Source organism: Chionomys nivalis, chromosome 2, assembly GCF_950005125.1.
Source record: "Chionomys nivalis chromosome 2, mChiNiv1.1, whole genome shotgun sequence".
NCBI classification, from domain to species: domain Eukaryota; kingdom Metazoa; phylum Chordata; class Mammalia; order Rodentia; family Cricetidae; genus Chionomys; species Chionomys nivalis.
In genome coordinates this window covers 114,805,148-114,823,880 of record NC_080087.1, presented here as the reverse complement: position 1 = coordinate 114,823,880, position 18,733 = coordinate 114,805,148, and positions in this window count along the sequence as shown.

The window sequence follows — 18,733 nt, the reverse complement described above, 5'->3', positions numbered from 1 at the left end:
AGAAATAGGGTTGTCACCTAACATTGTGCAACACATAGACCATCCTCTCTGGAATGAATGTCCTAGCCCAAATGTCAACAAAGCCTTGGTGAGAACCCATCATCTATAATGCATTTATTTGATTTTCATGGAACAAAAAAGAAAAAGTTGTCAACTAAAATGTTTTCATACATGCACACAAGGCATTTCTTCATGAGATGTATGAAGAGTTTCTATTTGTGTTACTGCCTCTTTACATTTTTTTTCCTATGAGGAGCCTTCCTCACCAAGGAAACCAGTGTCAAAGACAGTGCAGCCAAGCAGAAAGACAAACATGAATAAAACAGCTAATAACATGATGCAAACAAACGATGCCATCAAGTTCCCATGGTAATAAATCACAGCTTAGAATGAGGAGGTTTAAATGCACTGAGAATTTCACAATTCTTCTCATGATTTATTACCACTTCCACAGATTGTCTCCTAAAACACTGGGAAAAAAATAAGTTCATAAATAATCTAACTGCAAATAAAACATATTTACTTAATGCCAATCTGAAAGTCTGAATAAAGACAAATGCCTTACTTTGGGTAACGTACATGAATGTGCATGTGTGCTCTCTTTGAATGTATTTTTCAGTTCTCTTGAGGTTTCTAAATTACGTTTGATGGTTGTAGAAACAAATTACAGCACTATCTGATTTTAAGTGTATATACAGATATGCATATATATGATTATATTTATGAAACTTATTAATAAGGCCAATAAAATAAAGTTTCTATAATTTATTTAAACTAGCAATATACCACAAATGACCCGTCACATGAAAACAAATGATATGCAAAAAGATATAGATAGATATATAGATGATAGACAGATAGATAGATAGATAGATAGATAGATAGATAGATAGATAGATATTAAAATGATTGTAGTCTTTTGGATTTCTTCATCCAGGAATCCATAATCCCATGGGCTGTGTGGTTCACCAACAGCAGAAACTTATTGCTTATGGTTCTACAGAGTGGGAAGTGCACAATCAAGGCACCCTCAGATTCAGTGTCAGAGGAGGGCTGGTTCTTAGTTCACAGACAGCTGTCCTACTAATAGTGATTTTTTTTTTATCAGTGTGTTGAAACCATACATCACCTATTTGGAGCCCCACCTGTTAATAGTCATCAATGTGCTTCCACATACAAATTTTTGATTATTACAAACACGAATCCTTAAAACATTTGACCCCCAGTCATCCAGACATTCTAATCCTTTAAAGTAAGCCCAGGTCTAGGAGGAATTCCCATGGGCATTAAAAAAATAATGCTGAGCTGAAAAAAAATGAACTTAGAGGTGAGGGGTGGGAAGACGACAGCTTTGATCTTTTTAGCAACGTAAGCATATTTTTAAAAGCCCTAAGGAAAGAGCATAAATAATATGGGAGTGTAGGAAGGACCCTAAAACCTCAAAGGTGTTTAAATAAAATAACCATTAAGGAAGAAAAAGGACTCTACAACATGATCAAAGTATGTGTACGATCAAGGTGAAAAGCAGTTTTTTCATTGGGCAGTTGTGACACGGGGATTTTCGATACTGTGTGCAGGAATTGAAGGGGAACAGGCACCCTGTCCTTGGGCCTTACACTAGACACTAAAGTATTTAAACTCTTTATATTTTAAAGGGGCACTAAGATTCCAAGTCATGTCATGATTCTCATAATTGTCTTTATTTTTCAATGCCTGTTACCTTGGTGTCTTTATCTGAGTCTCCATCGCCATTCCCATATAAAAGGGCAGCATACAAAAGATAAATAACATGAAGTTTTCCCAATTCATTTAAATTAACAGTATGGCTTCAGTAGACATTTCACATGAAAATATATATAATGTATATATACATATTATATATTAATGATATGTATTGATATATTAGTGCACATATACATAGTATTAGTATATAGAATATATATGAAGACCCACATATATAAATATAGTGTGAACTATGTCAGTGCAGACTTCTCAGCAGTGCGCAGTCAGAGCAATCCTGCCCCACCCCGAGGTGCATGGAACTAATGGAAGAATTTGTTCTTGCCCAACCTCATCTTACTTGATGAAAAATCCGCAAAATCAAGGAGTAGGATAAGTAAAAAGTTAATTTAAAATAGATTAGCATTTAGAATATCTGTAGATATAAACACCATGCCTTAGACAAGTAGCAAATGGTTCACGTGTGCCAGTCTGGCTAGGATGTCTATTAGAGCAACAGTTTCTAAACTGATTGATCACCTTTTTGATCCATCTGCGGATCTTTAAAACACTTAACTCCCAGTCCATACTCCAAATCCACTCAATGACTCAAGGATGCTCTTATATGGTAGATAAAAATTAGTGATCCTAACATTGAGCAAGTTTAGAAAGCACTGCATTTATTAAACTTAATACTGGGTATGAACTGAATATAGTTTCTTCCTAGTTGATCTATTGAACTCTTAACTCCCAGTACTTCAAAAATGCAACTGCATTGATAAATGAATCCCTTAGAGGTAATTCACAAAAAGCTAATAGTTCCTAATATGAGTGGTATCTTTCTGATAGCAGAGTATTTATAGATAAATGTTTGTGAGTCACTAGAGATATAAGCAGATGGAAGAATGAATGCCATATGAACTCAGAGAAAGGGTCTATTTTAAGGCAAGAGAGATGTCTTAGGAAGTCAGTCCTATTGTTACATCTTCAAGACCATGTGAAAATAAATTTCCATGGTTAAGCATGCAGTCTATCTATATCTATCTATCTATCTATCTATCTATCTATCTATCTATCTATCTATCATCTATCTATCTATCTATCTATCTATCATCTATCTATCTATCATCTATCTATCTATCTATCTACATACATACAACTGTTCCTTTATTTGTTAATGATTACACGTTGATTATTCTTTTTTAAATTTTATTTATTTATTTTTTTATTGAAAAAATTTCTGCCTCCTCCCCGCCTCCCATTTCCCTCCCCCTTCTCCCACTCCTCTTCCCCTCCCCCCACTAATCTTCCCCTCCCCCCACTCCATTCCCCCTCCCTCTCCAGTCTGAAGAGCAGTCCGATTCCCTGCCCTGTGGGAAGTCCAAAGTCCTCACCCCTCCATCCAGATCCAGGATCTTGCGTATCACCATAGAACCTTCGTCTGGCGATGGATGGAGATAGAGACAGAGATCCACATTGGAGCACCGGACTGAGCTCCCAAAGTCCAAATGAGGAGCAGAAGGAGGGAGAACATGAGTAAGGAAGTCAGGACCACGGGGGGTGGGGGGGTGCATCCACCCACTGAGAAGGTGGGGCTGATCTATTGGGAGCTCACCAAGGCCAGCTGGACTGGGACTGAATAAGCATGGGATAAAACCGGACTCTCTGAACATGGCGGACAATGAGGGCTGATGAGAAGCCAAGGACAATGGCACTGGGTTTTGATCCTACTGCATGAACTGGCTTTGTGGGAGCCTGGCCTGTTTGATTATTCTTGTATAAGTATTTTTGTATTCTTTTTTCTCATTACATTTTAAATTGTTTTTTTATTAAGCTACATATTTTTTTCTGCTCCTCTCCCTTCCTCTTTCCTCCCCTCCTCCCCTCTCCCATGGTCCCCAAGCTCCCAGGTTACTCGGGAGATCTTGTCTTTTTCTACTTTCCATGTAGATTAGATCCATGTATGTCTCTTTTAGGGTCCTCTTTGTCTAGGTTCTCTGGGATTGTGAATTGTAGGCTTTTTTTTTTTTTTTTTTTGCTTTATGTCTAAAAGCCTTTTATGAGTGAGTACATATGATATTTGTCTTTCTGGGTCTGGGTTATAGCACTCAATATGATGTTTCCTAGATCCATCCATTTGCCTGCAAATTTCAAGATGTCATTATTTTTTTCTGCCGTGTAGAAAAATGTTACTACACTACTCCATTGTGTAAGTGTACCACATTTTCCTTATACATTCTTTGGTTGAGGGTCATCTAGGTTGTTTTCAGGTTCCAAGCTATACAGTCTTAAATACTACAGGTTTCTTTGTGATGGCAACTTCAACAAGCTATGACAAAACAAAATCCTACACGCAGGTAAAGACAGTGATATTAGAGTGTATGGCTGCTTAGCAAAGAAGTTGGTCATGGTACAAGTGAAAACCAGCATTCAAAGAATGAATTAATTGGGGATTGTCCACTGAAACTGGGGTGTTCAATTAGACCAAATTCCACAGGCCTTGGCACTCAGGAGGCAGAGACAAGCGGTTCTCTATGAGTTCGAGGTCAGTCTGGTCTACAGAGTGAGTTCCAGGACAGGTTCCAAAGCTACAGATAAACCCTATATCAAAATGCAAAAAAATGAAAACAATGAAAAGTAAATGCAGTTATACTCCTTTAATTTACTAAGTTTTATGCCTGCTTTTAGAATTGATGGCAATGTTAAACAGTTGAGACAAAAAACCATTTGGTAAGACCCAGTAATTTACAATCTGACAGTTTTGTAGAAAATTTGAATGCTCTATACTACACTGTAAACTACAAAATAGCAGATGTTTTTCTCTCTTTAGTGCCATATGATCAATAAGTCCTTTGGTAATTAGCAAAATAATATGTATCTAGGCTATCAATATGCTAGCTACTAAAGATATGTGACTCCTAAAATTAAAATTAATTACAATCAAATAAAATAAATGTCTCAGTTCCTTCATCTTGTCCACAGTCCAAGTTTGCAGTCCTCCTAGTTAGGGAATATTTTCCTAATAACATGGATCTAATCTTATCACTGTGCATTTACTCCCTGGATTAGCACAGGGCAAAGAATAAATTGGATTTCCAGGGAAAATTGCTAAATTAATAAATATGAGAATCAGGAAAGAACAACAATTTTCTGCACATGTAAATGGTTCACTTTCAGTCAAATTCCAAACTATGGCCCCGTTGTTTACATAATTATATGGTGCATATAATCATGCCCCATAATTCCGGCTTCTGATTAAGCTTTGCTAGTCTAGGAACTGCAAGGAAGGTGTATGTGTGTGTGTGCATGTGTGTGTGTGTGTGTGTGTTTTTGAGGTGTCTAAAAGGTATGCCACTGTGTGTATACATGTGTGTGCTGGTGTGTGTATGTATGTGCTAGTGTGTGCATCTATGTATGTGCTGTTGTGTGCATGGTAGCCAGAAGCAGACACCAAGTGCCTTGCTCTCTCATTCTACAGGGTCTCTCACTGCACTGAAGCTTGGCCCTTTTGACTAGGCCCTCTGACAATGGATCTGCCTATCTCTGATCACCATTGATGCTAAATCATAAGCACTGTTAGTCCTGCAAGGCTTTTTACGTATGTAGCAAAGATTTGAGCTCAGACTCATGCACTTGTGCAACAAACACACTTACTCACCGAGCTATCTCCTCAATTTATAGAAAGACTTTGATGACGTAATTAAGACGACAGTGAACCTTAAGACAGAGAGGCATTACTATCCCAATCTGATCATCTCATTCTCTAAAAGCAGAAAAATTGTCTGGTTGAGTCAGAAGCAATATGCTGTTGTAGAGGAGGGAGAGAGGAGACAGAAGTGAGGGAGGATGAATCAGAAACAGTAAGTGTGAAGACTTCTGGGCTTGCCTTGCTGACTAGAAGGGGGAATCACTAGCATTTTGAATGCAGATGGCTTAAGGCTGAGAATGATCTCCAGCGAATAGCCAATGGGAAAAGAGGAAGCTCAGCCTTGCAGCCACAAGCACCAAAAATTCAACTCAATCGACTGACAAAATTAGGCTAAGCGGGAGTTCAATCTAGAGTCCACACAGATACATATAGGTATCCTGTGAGACTCTAAGCAGTGGATCCACTAGGCCACACTGCCTAAACTTCTGACCCAAGGAAGCCATGAGATAAGAAATGGTCAATAAGCTGCTCTATTGGTGCATCTGTATCCCTTACATAACCACAATGCAATCATTAAGTCTTCTAAAATTCCATTTTAAGAATGTTTATGAACAAAATATAAATAATTATGTATTTGAAAAGAAAATAAACTACTAACCTTCATTCCAGATATTGCTTCTGAAGGGATTTGAACAGGAGGTAAATATCTAATTTCTATGAGACAAATTCAGTCCCAACAGGAAATGGGAAGGTAGCTATACTAACCAAGACAAATGAAATATGGGCAGCAAGAGAGTCCTTCCCACTGCCCACAGCCCATCAACTTCTACGTTAACTCAATTCAAAACAAGCTGTAATAAATCACTTCTTTGCAGAGTGAAACAAAAAATATTAAAACAAATGAACAAACACACAAAGTAGAAAACAAAGATGGGACTAAATCACTATGAAAAAATAATCACAAGCCATGAACTGAAGTCCACTTCGTCTTTGATCTTACTTCCTCTGCAGTCACTCGTTAAGTTATCTAATAAAGTGTGTTTAATAAGGAATCATAGAAGTCATTTTTCAGAGAGTCAAAATGAATGTAAATGGCAAAGTTATGAATGTTTAGATATTTGGTACCAAGTAAGTAATTTGCCAACGCCCTTAAGGGGATAGCAACACACATCTAAAAGTACAAATGACCTTTATATAATGTAGAAAAGAAAGCACAGCTCCCTCCATGGCAATGTCATTTACAATAGTCTTCTCTTGACCTCTTATCCAGTGCTTTCTTCCCTTTCATCTCAAATGCCATAGTGTTTCTTGAGTCTTGTGCTTTTTGACTTCTTTCCACGTAACTACGTAGTTACTGTTTTACTCTGACTTTTTCTTATGAAACGCATACATTATTAATATAACTCCAGAGAATATTTATCAAGTCACTCTAAAGAAAGAAAACCATCACTCACACTCTATCATATATAGTGTGTATTTTTCTATTTCTTATGTATAATTCAGTGATCTCTTTTACATTTTAAATTTATTTACTTGGTACAAAATTTGGAACAAACAGTGTTATGGAAATTCTGTATTTAGGACTTCTGGTCTAATAAAGTCTATTAATTTAATAAGTTAGCAATAAGAGCAAGTGATGAAACCATCTTTATTTTGATTATATAAATTATCATAAATTAATGACATATAAATACTATATAATTGCATAAACCCAAAATACATTCAATAGGGTATTGATATTAAAACTCTTTACATGAATTATGATTTAATCAGTTAAATTATTATTTATTTCATAACACTAAAACTTATTCAGTCTGGCATTGACGTTGGAATTTAATGAGGAATATATCAGTTACATGAATTATTATTCAATTCATAAGTCTAAAGTTTTTTTTAATCAGGTTTTTCTGTTGGGAACTTTCGGTCCTAATCCACCTTTCACTCAGTGATAAGGATCAAGAACCCTTGAACAATTATCAGAGAAATGTTAGTTCCTTGTTATCCAAAGCAGATTGATTTATATTTATTTTGTTGTTTGTAGTGTTTCTCTTTGATGTAGTGGGGCTTAATTCACATATACCTCTGTTTTCTTATGCTGAACCATATTTTTATGTATTTAGTTTAGTTCATCTTGAGGTCCAAAACATGGGAGAAACACCCAAAAAAGAGTGACAGCAAATCAACTGAGCTGCATATCTGAGACAACTTTCCATGTTGCTGCGTGAAACTTTTGTTGATGGCAAAGGAATACGTCATAGCATAGTAAATAAGTCATGCACTAGCGCAATAAGTGAAAAAATAGAAAATAAAAAACTGAGGAGCATTTTCAACCTTTCTTCACTCCCACTCTACAGAAGTTAACAATTCTCCTCGGATCAAACAGGACTTGTGACTGGAGCGCTGAGAAACTCTTCCTGCTCTGTCTCAATCTTGCAAAGTTGAGGGTAAGGTTGGTGTGTTAAAATCCTCAAGGTTATTTTTTTTAATTGTTAAATATAGAGCTTTTCTCAATGAACTAATGAACATGTCTGAAGAATGTCTTTCCAAAAATCATCTAATATCTCAGGGAATTAGATACTCAGGTCAACTCATTTCTGTACTCACCTATATTTCTAACTTCAGTCACTCTGGAAGAGTAAACATTTCTTCTAATAAATGATCCAGTGTGATCTGTATGAATTGCCTTATCAACTATTTTTGTGTATAAAAATTCATGACATAAATGAAACTGTATCTAAACCTAAAGTAACTGGAAGAAAGAGTGGATGCCTTTCCCTTAGCCGCCACTCTATCTGCTGATTCTCAGGTGAATCCTTTCTTTGCCATACACAGGAAACCATGAAGAGGAAGTTCCTCAATTGAATAGAACTTTGTACCCCATGAGACCATGAGTATGTGTGAGAGATGAATACTGCAGTTGGAGAAGTTCAGCATACTGAACTCAGCATGTCCTTTAGAATACTGAGGAAAATCAGAGAAGAAAACTGGAAGTTCTAATGGGTTATTCTTAGGTTCAGCGGAAACCTAAAGCTCTTAGTAAAATGTATTCTATATAGTATGAGTTTATAATTATCTTCATTGCTACTAATTTTAATAGGAGAATCTCTTTCACTTTCATTCTTTGCTCCAATTTTATTTTCTACCCAAAGAAACAAAATCAAGTGCCCTCCTTCCTCCTCCTTAGTATGTCAAATGCATTCTGAGAGACATGAAGTCTCCTTTCATGTCTCTCAGAAAAGAAGCAGCCCTAGGGGAAGAATATGGTGTGTTCAGGCACATTACCTCAATGTGAGGAGCCATAGCACATCTGAGAAGAACCCTGTTCTCTAAGTTCCTGGCTTCCTGCACTCTGGCATGGGAAAGCGTTGCTTATACACATTGGCTGTAAGTCTGTGCTTCCTGCTTCCATACTGCTTACAAACTGAACCAATAATCCTTTTCTTTCTTATAAAGTCAACTTACAGATGATGATGACAGCCACAAAGCCAACTGTATTCACCTACAATCAGTTCATAGAAAGGGGACTTGGAGGAGCTGCTTGGTTCTTAAGGCACAACCATATTCTCTAACATAGCTCTTTTCCAGGAAGTTCTATAATGATGTAGGTTTCTATTGCTGTGATTAACAACATGAGCATACATAGCTTGGAGAGGAAAGGATTTATTTTGTTTACACTTCCATATCACAGACTATCATCATCAAAGGAATTTAGGACAGAATTCAAGTCAGGAACCTGGAGTAAGGAACTGAAGAAGAGGTCCGGGAGGGGTGTTGCTTACTGGCTAGTTCCTCATGGTTCATTCACCCTGCTTTCTTCTACACCCCAGGACTATTTGCCCACTGATGACACTACCTACAATGGACTGGACCCTCCTACATCAATAACTAATTAAGAAAATGCTTTGAGCCGGGCGGTGGTGGTGCACGCCTTTAATCCCAGCACTCGGGAGGCAGAGACAGGCGGATCTCTGGGAGTTCGAGGCCAGCCTGGTCTACAAGCTAGTTCCAGGACAGGAACCAAAAGCTATGGAGAAACCCTGTCTCGAAAAATCCAAAAAAAAAAAGAAAAAAAAACGAAAAGAAAGAAAATGCTTCACAGGCTTGTCTACAGGATAAATAGATGGATATATTTTCACAATTGTGGCCACAATATTAGTGAGAAGGACTCATAGTTAAACGGATCCCTGGGTAATAGCCTTTAGCTGAAGGGTGACTTTATTATAGCTGACATGTTATCTGTTCATGTAGAAGTCAAGGGGAGGCAGATTTCACTCATAGAGGAATCTCAAATAAATTTTATTATTCATAATATAAGAAAATTTATTTTGCTCTATCTCTCCCCACTCCATAAAGACAAAAAACCAATAGCAATGAAAACACTATGTAGCAATGAGACAACCTTTGTTTTCTTGATGGAAACCTGCTATTTGCAACAAGAAGTATCAGAACTAAGCCGAGCAAGGTGACACACACCTGTGGAAGCAGGAGTATCAGGAGCTTAAGGCCATCCATAGCTGCCAGGAAAGAATGATGCCAACTGAGATACCTGAGACACCATCTCAAGATCAAACTAACCAAGAAAATATTGGAAATTATTGGTTGGTAGTTATATACATGTAATTTTTGAACAATTAGACCTAGAAACAAGTCTAGTAAAAAAAAGGGGGGGGGCATCAACAGAGTCACATTGGTTGCCACATTGATCCATGTTATCATGGATTGCATTACTTAATTATGAACCAAGTATTTTTAGTTTTTAACTCTAAGATCACAGTGCATTTTAAATATGTTCATAATTTTTATTTGTTTTTGTTTTGTATTGATTTGTTTTTTGAGACAATAACCATTTTGTAGCCCAAGATTTTCTGGATATCACTACATAACCCATACAGGCTCCAAATCCAAAAATCTTCCTGCCCCAGCCTCCTAAACTTTGTGATAAAGAGTAAGAGTGCCTATGCCTAGAATATGTTTATAGTTTTAAATTTAGTGATACACTCTCATACTATTGTAGAGGTTAGCACATGGAAAGAAGTTCTCTATCTGTTTTACAATTTGGAGTCAAATCTTTCTCAGCTACTGTAAATCCACCTGCTTCTCATAGCTTCATTTCCAGGAAGTCAGGACTGTCTCTCAGTCATAACTGTTAAGGAAGATGAGGCATTCTCTTACAGTTTTCATTGTAAATACAGAAGAGAATTTCTGTCCTCTAATAAGAGAAATGAAAGGATAATATCTTCCGAATAAATTCTCTGGAATGTTCTGTAGATGAATGGTGCTTAATAATAATGAGGCAAAGTCAGTGAACCAACAATTACCTGTGGTTTCTACGCAGAATACCGGGCTCCAATTAATTCTTTACTGCTGGGTATTTGACATCACAGTTTCTGAAGAATTGTTGACATAAGCACCAACTTACTTAGAATTCTAAAATTAGTATTACTTAGAAAAATAAACAAAAAAATTAAGAAAAAAAATAAGAGTGAAGTAAGATATTGTTACAAATGAAAAAAATTGCCTAGACACATTTACTATACTGTTTTTCTTAACCACTACTAATTGAGAGGCCATTGTAGTCAACACTTATTCTCTGCTCTCCACCATCAATGGGTCATTGCCTAATATACATACTATATTTTCTATGCTTATCAGAAAAGTCTTTGAAGACAAAAGATGGATCTTTAACAGCTACATTTCAGTCAACGGTGATTTTTTTTCCTCAAGTGCCGTTTGAAACAGTCTTTGTGATGGCTGTTCTTGGTTGTCAACTTGACTATATCTGAAATGAACTACAATCCAGAAATGAAGAACACACATATGACAGATTTTCTACTTGGTTTGAAGTAGGTAAATCCTCTTCTAGGTAGAAAGACACACACTTTTGATATGAACTTAAGGCTGGAAGACTCAGGACTTTAATCCAGATTTTGAGGCAGGAAGGTATACCTTTAATATGGGCCATACCTTCTTCTGGAAGTCTATATGAAGACATAGAAAAAGGAAGCTTTTGCTCTTTGTCTGCTTGCCCTCACCTTGCTAGCACATCTATTTCTTTGCTGGCTTTGGAGCCTGTTTCTTCAGGATTCCAGAATATGCAGAAGATCAGCTGAGACATCCAGCCTTATGGGACTCAGCAACGACTAGATTCTTGGACTTTATGTTTGCAGTTAGTCATTGTTGGATTAGCTGGAGTGCAGCCTGTAAGTCACTCCAATAAATTATATACATATGTGAATATATATATATATATTACACACACACACACAGAGAGAGAGAGAGAGAGAGAGAGAGAGAGATTCATTCCATAAATTCTGTGACTTTAGAGAACCTTGACTAATACAGTCTAGAGACGTCTTTCATAATCTCAATTCAGGATGAGAAAACACTTTTACTATCTAATGGATCATCCCTCAAAGCACAATACAATTTTGAACAAAATATTTTCTGTACCTTAAAGATCAATGGTGCTATTTAGACAAATTCTTTAATTGCAATCCCACAAATTTTATCGTTCAGGCCTTATTGGCACTAGATTCATCCATAAACAGCCAGTGTCCTCAAATGCTTTATTAATGTAAACCACATTTTATATATGGGAATTTCAGCACTCCCTCAAGAATGTGGGGATCTTTTGACCAATACGGTCCTATGTTGACTGAGATGTTCTGGAGATCGTGAAAATAGTTTGATATTCAAGTGGTGTATCTCTGCTATTGGTTTCACATTGATGAAAGGGCACAAGCTAAATGCAAAAATCATGGTGTGAAGTCCTAACAGAAGTGTTTTAAAGACTGCTAAGTGACTGCAGATGACACATCTATTTCAGATTCGGAGAGAACATCTGAGAGGGGAAGAAAAGTTTTAAGCCATTCCCAACACTGTCTCCAGTAAATTCAGAAAGATACCATCAACCCACACTGCAGTAGATGAGTCAAACATCTCTAGCTTTCCCAACAACTGGGGAAGTGAGAGCGTTGCTCATGCATTTCTCAGAAGTCCCTGCAATGGTCAGCTCTGTGTGTTTTGAGACCACGGCAGTAGTGCTTGGACACTGCAATCTGACCAAGTACTAACAGGTTGTTTACGCTTTCCATGATGACCAAGAAATGTGTTGGGTGAGTAGGTGCTCTATATCACACTGTATGGTAAGTTGTTTCTCTGGCTTGCTGTTTTCTTAAAGAAAGAAATTTGGCAGGGTAAGACTTTCTTGTACTATGTTCATATGTTTGGCCAGAGGCTGCCCTGAGATGCGATAATAGCTCATGTATAATATGATACAATTGGATATTATTACCCTTACATACCATCTGTTCATTTCTATTTTTTTACCCGTTTGTTTTATACATAACTATTTTTGTCTGATGTGATACACATTTGCTAAGAAAATCCCAAGCATATTTGGTGTAGGAGGCCTTCTGGACTCATGACTTTCAGAGTACGAGATAGAATTTCATTTAGCAAGCCTTTATCTATTTCATTTAGAGACATTTTTCATCCCTGTATTTGGGGAGTTCATTAATTGTACATTTCACAGTTTTGCTGTTCTTTTCTCTTTAACGATGCTGTTTGGATTCAGGCTCACATTCTGGAGTGCTGGAATGGAGCCAGCGTGTGAAATTTAGTATCTGAATTTTTAATCATCCTAGATTATAAATTCTATACCACACATTACATTCTTCCCCTGGCACACATATGGTATCATTGCCAAGCAGTTTGCCACAGATTTATCTCCCTTAATCAACTTCCCAATAGAAAAAAAAAACAATCAAACAAACAAATCAAAAGTCAACCATACACCAAGAAGTACTGCTATCTGGTCACACACACTCTCTGATACAAATTCTCTCCACAAGAAAGCTGCTGCTTGACTTTTCCTAGGAGAACTAAGGAGATGTGTATTTCTATTCATCACAGTTAGAGAGTGAAGCACAGACCAAAAAGAAGGTTTCATCCAAGTTCAGGATGGTATACCAGTGGGTTTATTGGAAATTCTTACAGGAGCAAGAATAACTCAAAAGGTAAACTATACCACAATGAAATCTCCTGGACAACTTATAGGCAACTAATCACTGAAAAATCGCCACCATAGCAAGGATGATAGAGAAAAATTATAGCACTCAAGATTCCCAGCTCGACCAGTGAGTTTCAGAATCCAGTCATCATTTACCACTCATATCACCTATGGGAGCTTCGGGACCCTGACAGCCTTATTAATTTTCCCTTCCCCCACAATAGGGGGTAATAGCTCTGGTATCTTCAGGGTCTCATGCAAGTGATCACAGCTGTTCTAATTTAAGATCCCAATGATCATTTCGCATTCAGAAGGAGCAGCTATACACACTTCTCCCCTCCACTTCAGCTTCCACATTTTTCAGTCTCCTTTTCTGTAATGTTCTTTTTCTGCCATGAGCTTTAAAAGGTATATGAATTATTTCCATCCAGTTGGTTAAGCAGTGGCTCACTGAGCCACAATGACAGTATAGGCCACAGAAACAGTTATTTATTCCCTGTTAAGCAGTTATGAATATCCTCAGTAACTATTGCCCACTGCAAGAAAAAAATTCTTTACTGAAACCATGGCTGAGAATGGCAGAAATATACAGCTATAAACACAAATATAAGCATTGTCCAAAGCTGAGGCTTTGTCAAGGACGATTTTCTTTTCAATAGACAGAGACCACTACAGAAAACCACAGCAACCAAATGCAGAATTGTGGTGTCTAGTCACAATGGGTGCATCAGTAAAATACCCTGGTATCTAAGGCTCAGGGAACGTTGTGAAAAAGGATGTTCAAAGATTGTCAGGGCCAGAGAATTAAGGAGTACCTGTGGGATTGTGTCTTTTAGTAATACCAGAAGCTACACTCATAAGGTCACCAACATGATTAGCCAAACATGAGCTGAATAACAAGGACTCCAGTGGGCTTGCCGAAGGGATGACCCACAAGGCCTCAATTCATAACGAACTATAGACAACTAAGAAAGTCTTGAAGCAAGAAAGGTAATCTTCCCCCTGTGAAGAGAACACTAATTGGTTGGTCAGCACCAAACATCCCTGAAAATGTACATACACATAACATAAACACTAGAGAGGCCATATTTTAGGAACGTACTTGTACACACATATGCATACAATTAATGAAAAAAGGAGCAATGAATTTGAAAGAGAGCAGAAATATAGCTTAAAGGGAGGAATTTTTTAATTATATTATAATCTCAAAAAATAAAACCACACAAATGCTTAGAATATAATTTAAGAGACATATAATATTTATTGGATGAAACAAAGTAGTAGCTTCCCTACTGTGGCCCATGACCTCATCCACAGCATTTGCCCTGGCTTATAGTACTCTTGGCTGAAAAATGCTTGCACCGATATCAGTGGTGCCACTGATATACATACAAGTATACATCAGCAAGTATATTTTGCCTGTCATGCTAGTAGCACATTACACATGGGGTCATAGACACAAAGAACTTTTGTGAACAAGTGTGTCCCAAAAATCTTCATAGCACTTTGCTGCATTACAAACAGTAGCCATTGGTGAGGGGGCTTTGTGGTTAGTTCCAGTCTGATTACTCCATGTTCTGAAACAAAACTATGCAGTGTTTTCATCAATATACAGTTCTGGCATGCAACCAGCAGTAGTGAAAATAACTTATATTCTACATATGTAGAAGTATCAGGGGCCTTGCTGGCCAAAATAACTTGCTGGGGGAAAGCTTACCTCTACACTAAAGATTCTACCCAACAGTCTATAGCTTCTGAACCTGTCCATTTTCACCCACACAGGATCACTTCTGTATTTTGGCACTCTGATTCTTTCATTATTTTTCCAGTTGTCTTTAAAGATCTGAAAATGGTCTCATTTATAATAGGTACAACTCAAGAAACGTTCCACCCCTGAAGAGTCCCCTGTGTAATGAATGTTTGGGCACCAATACCACCAAAGAGTCTCAAATAATTCTTCATTGTTTATCGATTACATTCACAAAGTGAGTGGGTGGGCCTTTTGAGTCTTGTGAGCCTTATGAACACCCTTACATCTAAGGGGTAGGAATAATAAACTTGATCTCCGGAGAGTCTAATGCATTTTCTTTAGAATGAAACATTCCCTCATGGGAAGAAGAGAGAGGCTCCTTAGACTCGGACAGTGTAAGGAAACTCCTATAACTCAGGAAGTTCTAAGATTCAGTCTTTTCCCCCAGGCTATAAGTAAAACAAACAATTGCTAATGATAGAGACTTGGCACCTTTAAAAATCCCAATGATGCTTTCCCTGATAGAATAGTCAATATGTGTAATGAGAAGAGACAAACATTTTGACAAATGGTGAGGAAATGGATATACAGATGCAAAAGCAACATGAACCTTTAATATGTACGATGTATGAAACTAAATAGAAAATGGATCAAAGAGTTAAAACCATGAAACTTAGAAGAAAATATTGAGAATCATGCTTAACATTGGGTTTGCAATGATTTCTTATGTTAAACAACTAAAGTAAATGTATATGAATTAGGTTACATCAAAGTTAATTGTTTATATATACATGATACACAGTGGGACAAAGCAACCTGAGGAATAACAAAAAATATTTGCAAATTACATATAAGTGGTTACTATCAGGAACTTATAAATAATTCCTACAACTCAACAATGCCAACATCATACAATGTAAAATCATTTTAAGTATCCAAACGATATAAACCAAGTGTTAAATCATAAACAAAATGTGCTATGTGCACAATGGAATGTTCCTGAAACTTTGGAAAGGAAGGAAATTCACAAATATTCCAGCATGTATGGTCCCTGAAAAATGCCAAGATGAAATGATAAGTATCCTGAGCTTCCACTTATACAACATGTCTAAGAAAGCAAAGGTACAGCAATTTAAAGTGGAATGGTGGTTGCAAGAATCTGCAGAGAGAAGTGAAAGGAGTTATTTGAATGGATAAGGAGCTTGAATTTTGTAAATTAAAAAAGTTCTTAAGATTATATTTGTATACAGAAGTTTCTGTTTTGCCCAATCCCACAGACATTCAGTCCCAAAGAAACACACAGAGGCTTATATTAATTATAAACTGTTCAGCTTATTAGCGCAGGCTTATCTATGTTTAGCCATGTGGCTTGGTACCTTTTATCCATGAGGCATTCTCATCTTGCTTCCTCAGCATCTGGCCTGTGACTCTAACTCTTCCTTTCCTCTCCCCAGAATTCTTCTATTCTGGTTGCCCCATCTATACTTTCTGCCTAGCTACTGGCTAATCATCATTGTATTAAACCACTATGAGTGACAAATTTTACAGTATACAAGAGCGTTATCCCACAGTATAGATGTACGATAATACTGATACATTTAGTTCTACTAAACCATACAGTTTAGGGTGCTCTAAATAATTATGCATATTTTCCACCTTCATTCAGTTATCATATGACATTTTCCCATTGCTAGGTTTGGATGAATGTGACTGAAATACATTACTTAAACATATGAACTGTCATAAAAAAACCCATCATTATGTATAACTAATATGCAGTAATAAAATGTTCTTTTTAAAGTGAAGGGAAATGCCAAGGTTATATATAAGGAAAAATAAATATTATTTTTTTCAGTGTAATATTCATTCTTTGAGAATTTTGTACAATGTATTTTAATCACATTCATCCCCTCTCCCAAATCCTCAAAGATCCAAACATCTTACCTGCACAGTCAACATTATACACTTTTTAAAAACTCACCAAGTACAAACACTAATTTCAAAATTAAATAATATTCATTGGTCTTGTTTTTTTTTTCTCTCAACATACTGCTCAACTATCTGTCTCCAGGTTCAAATTGAAAGGTAGTTAGATGTGAGAAGGAGGGAAAATTAATGATATTTTGAAAGGGGAGCAAAAAACACAAGTGAAATATTTTTATTACCATAGTCAAAAAATGATTGTGATCTGTTTTAAATCTCTTTGGACATGAGTTGGAATGTCTTGGCATTTTTAAGTAAGAATCAGTCACTGTGTTTTGTACAGTCCTTGATGAACAGTATGTTCAGTGGATTCTTGATGTGATTTCAGCTCGGCAAAATAGAACATCAAGTCCCGTGTAAGCTCTGTGGTTCTTTCACCTGGGCAGTCCAGCTCTGTGAGGAATAGGCTGAAATCACTCACTTCCTCCACCAGACAGTTCTGCAGACTCCACAGCACACTTCCTTCCTTCAAGCTGTAATCAATGACTTCCAGTGTCTAATTTTCAGTCTGTGAGACTCCAAAGAGATACCACGCAACAAAACAATTTCAGGGTCAGCTAATGATCTGTCATCTCGCAAGAGCCGTCAAGACTGTATCAATTGGCAATTCTTTTTTCCCATCTTAAGAAACAGCTGCTTTCCCATCTGCCTGGAAGTCTGCCAAAGAAACACCGGCACTCAGTTAACACAAAGCTGCCTATAATCCATGGTAGCTATACTTGATAAAGTAACCAGAAGGGGGTATCATTTAATCAAGATTTTCCAAACAGGGAGAAGCAATTGATATTGCTAACTGGGTAATATTGGGGGTTGATGCTTAGAAATCCTATGCACTGAGCCGATGAATGGCAAGTGAAGCCTTCTGTGGACACAATGATTTCTCATGCTGATGTTACTATTCTTCCTGTGGCTGTTCATCTTTCTGTAGAGTGCAAACAAGATGGGAATACACCCTTCCCTGAAACCTGGCTCCCTATGCATTACACTTCTGGCTTGTGTTGGTCACAGATGGTGACTAGCTGCTGACTGGAGAAAACAGACTTTGCTGAAACATTCAAACAAATATTGACACCATAGATCACACATCTATGACATCAAACAAATATGAATTTATTGTTATATTTGGATATATTATGGATAATACATACTGACATTCTAACAGGAAACTTAGCAGCCTATAGTTTTGTTTTTGTTTTTTTTCTGAGAAACACAGCTGGGTATGCTGCTTTGTGATAAAGCACTGACTTCGAAATCTTGAGAGATATTTGCTAAGAAAAGTTTCCAGGCATTGCTTAAAAGGAATGTCTCTATCAAGCCCCTCCCCTTGAGGTGCAGAGATCGAAGTGGATGAAGAGGCAGAAAGATTGTAAGAGTCAGAGGTGATAACAGGAAACAGCATCTTCTAGACACAACAGAGCTCACACACACATATGAACACATGGAGACTGTGACAGCACACACAGGATTCTGAACAAGTTGAAACCAGACAAAGTCTCATCTCATCACTGAGAAGAGAAAACAGGCATAAAGCCTCACCCTAACCAATAAGCTATTTGAAATTTATACCTGATATGAAAGGGATATCAGTTTTCTACAATGAAGTATATCAACCAAGGATGTA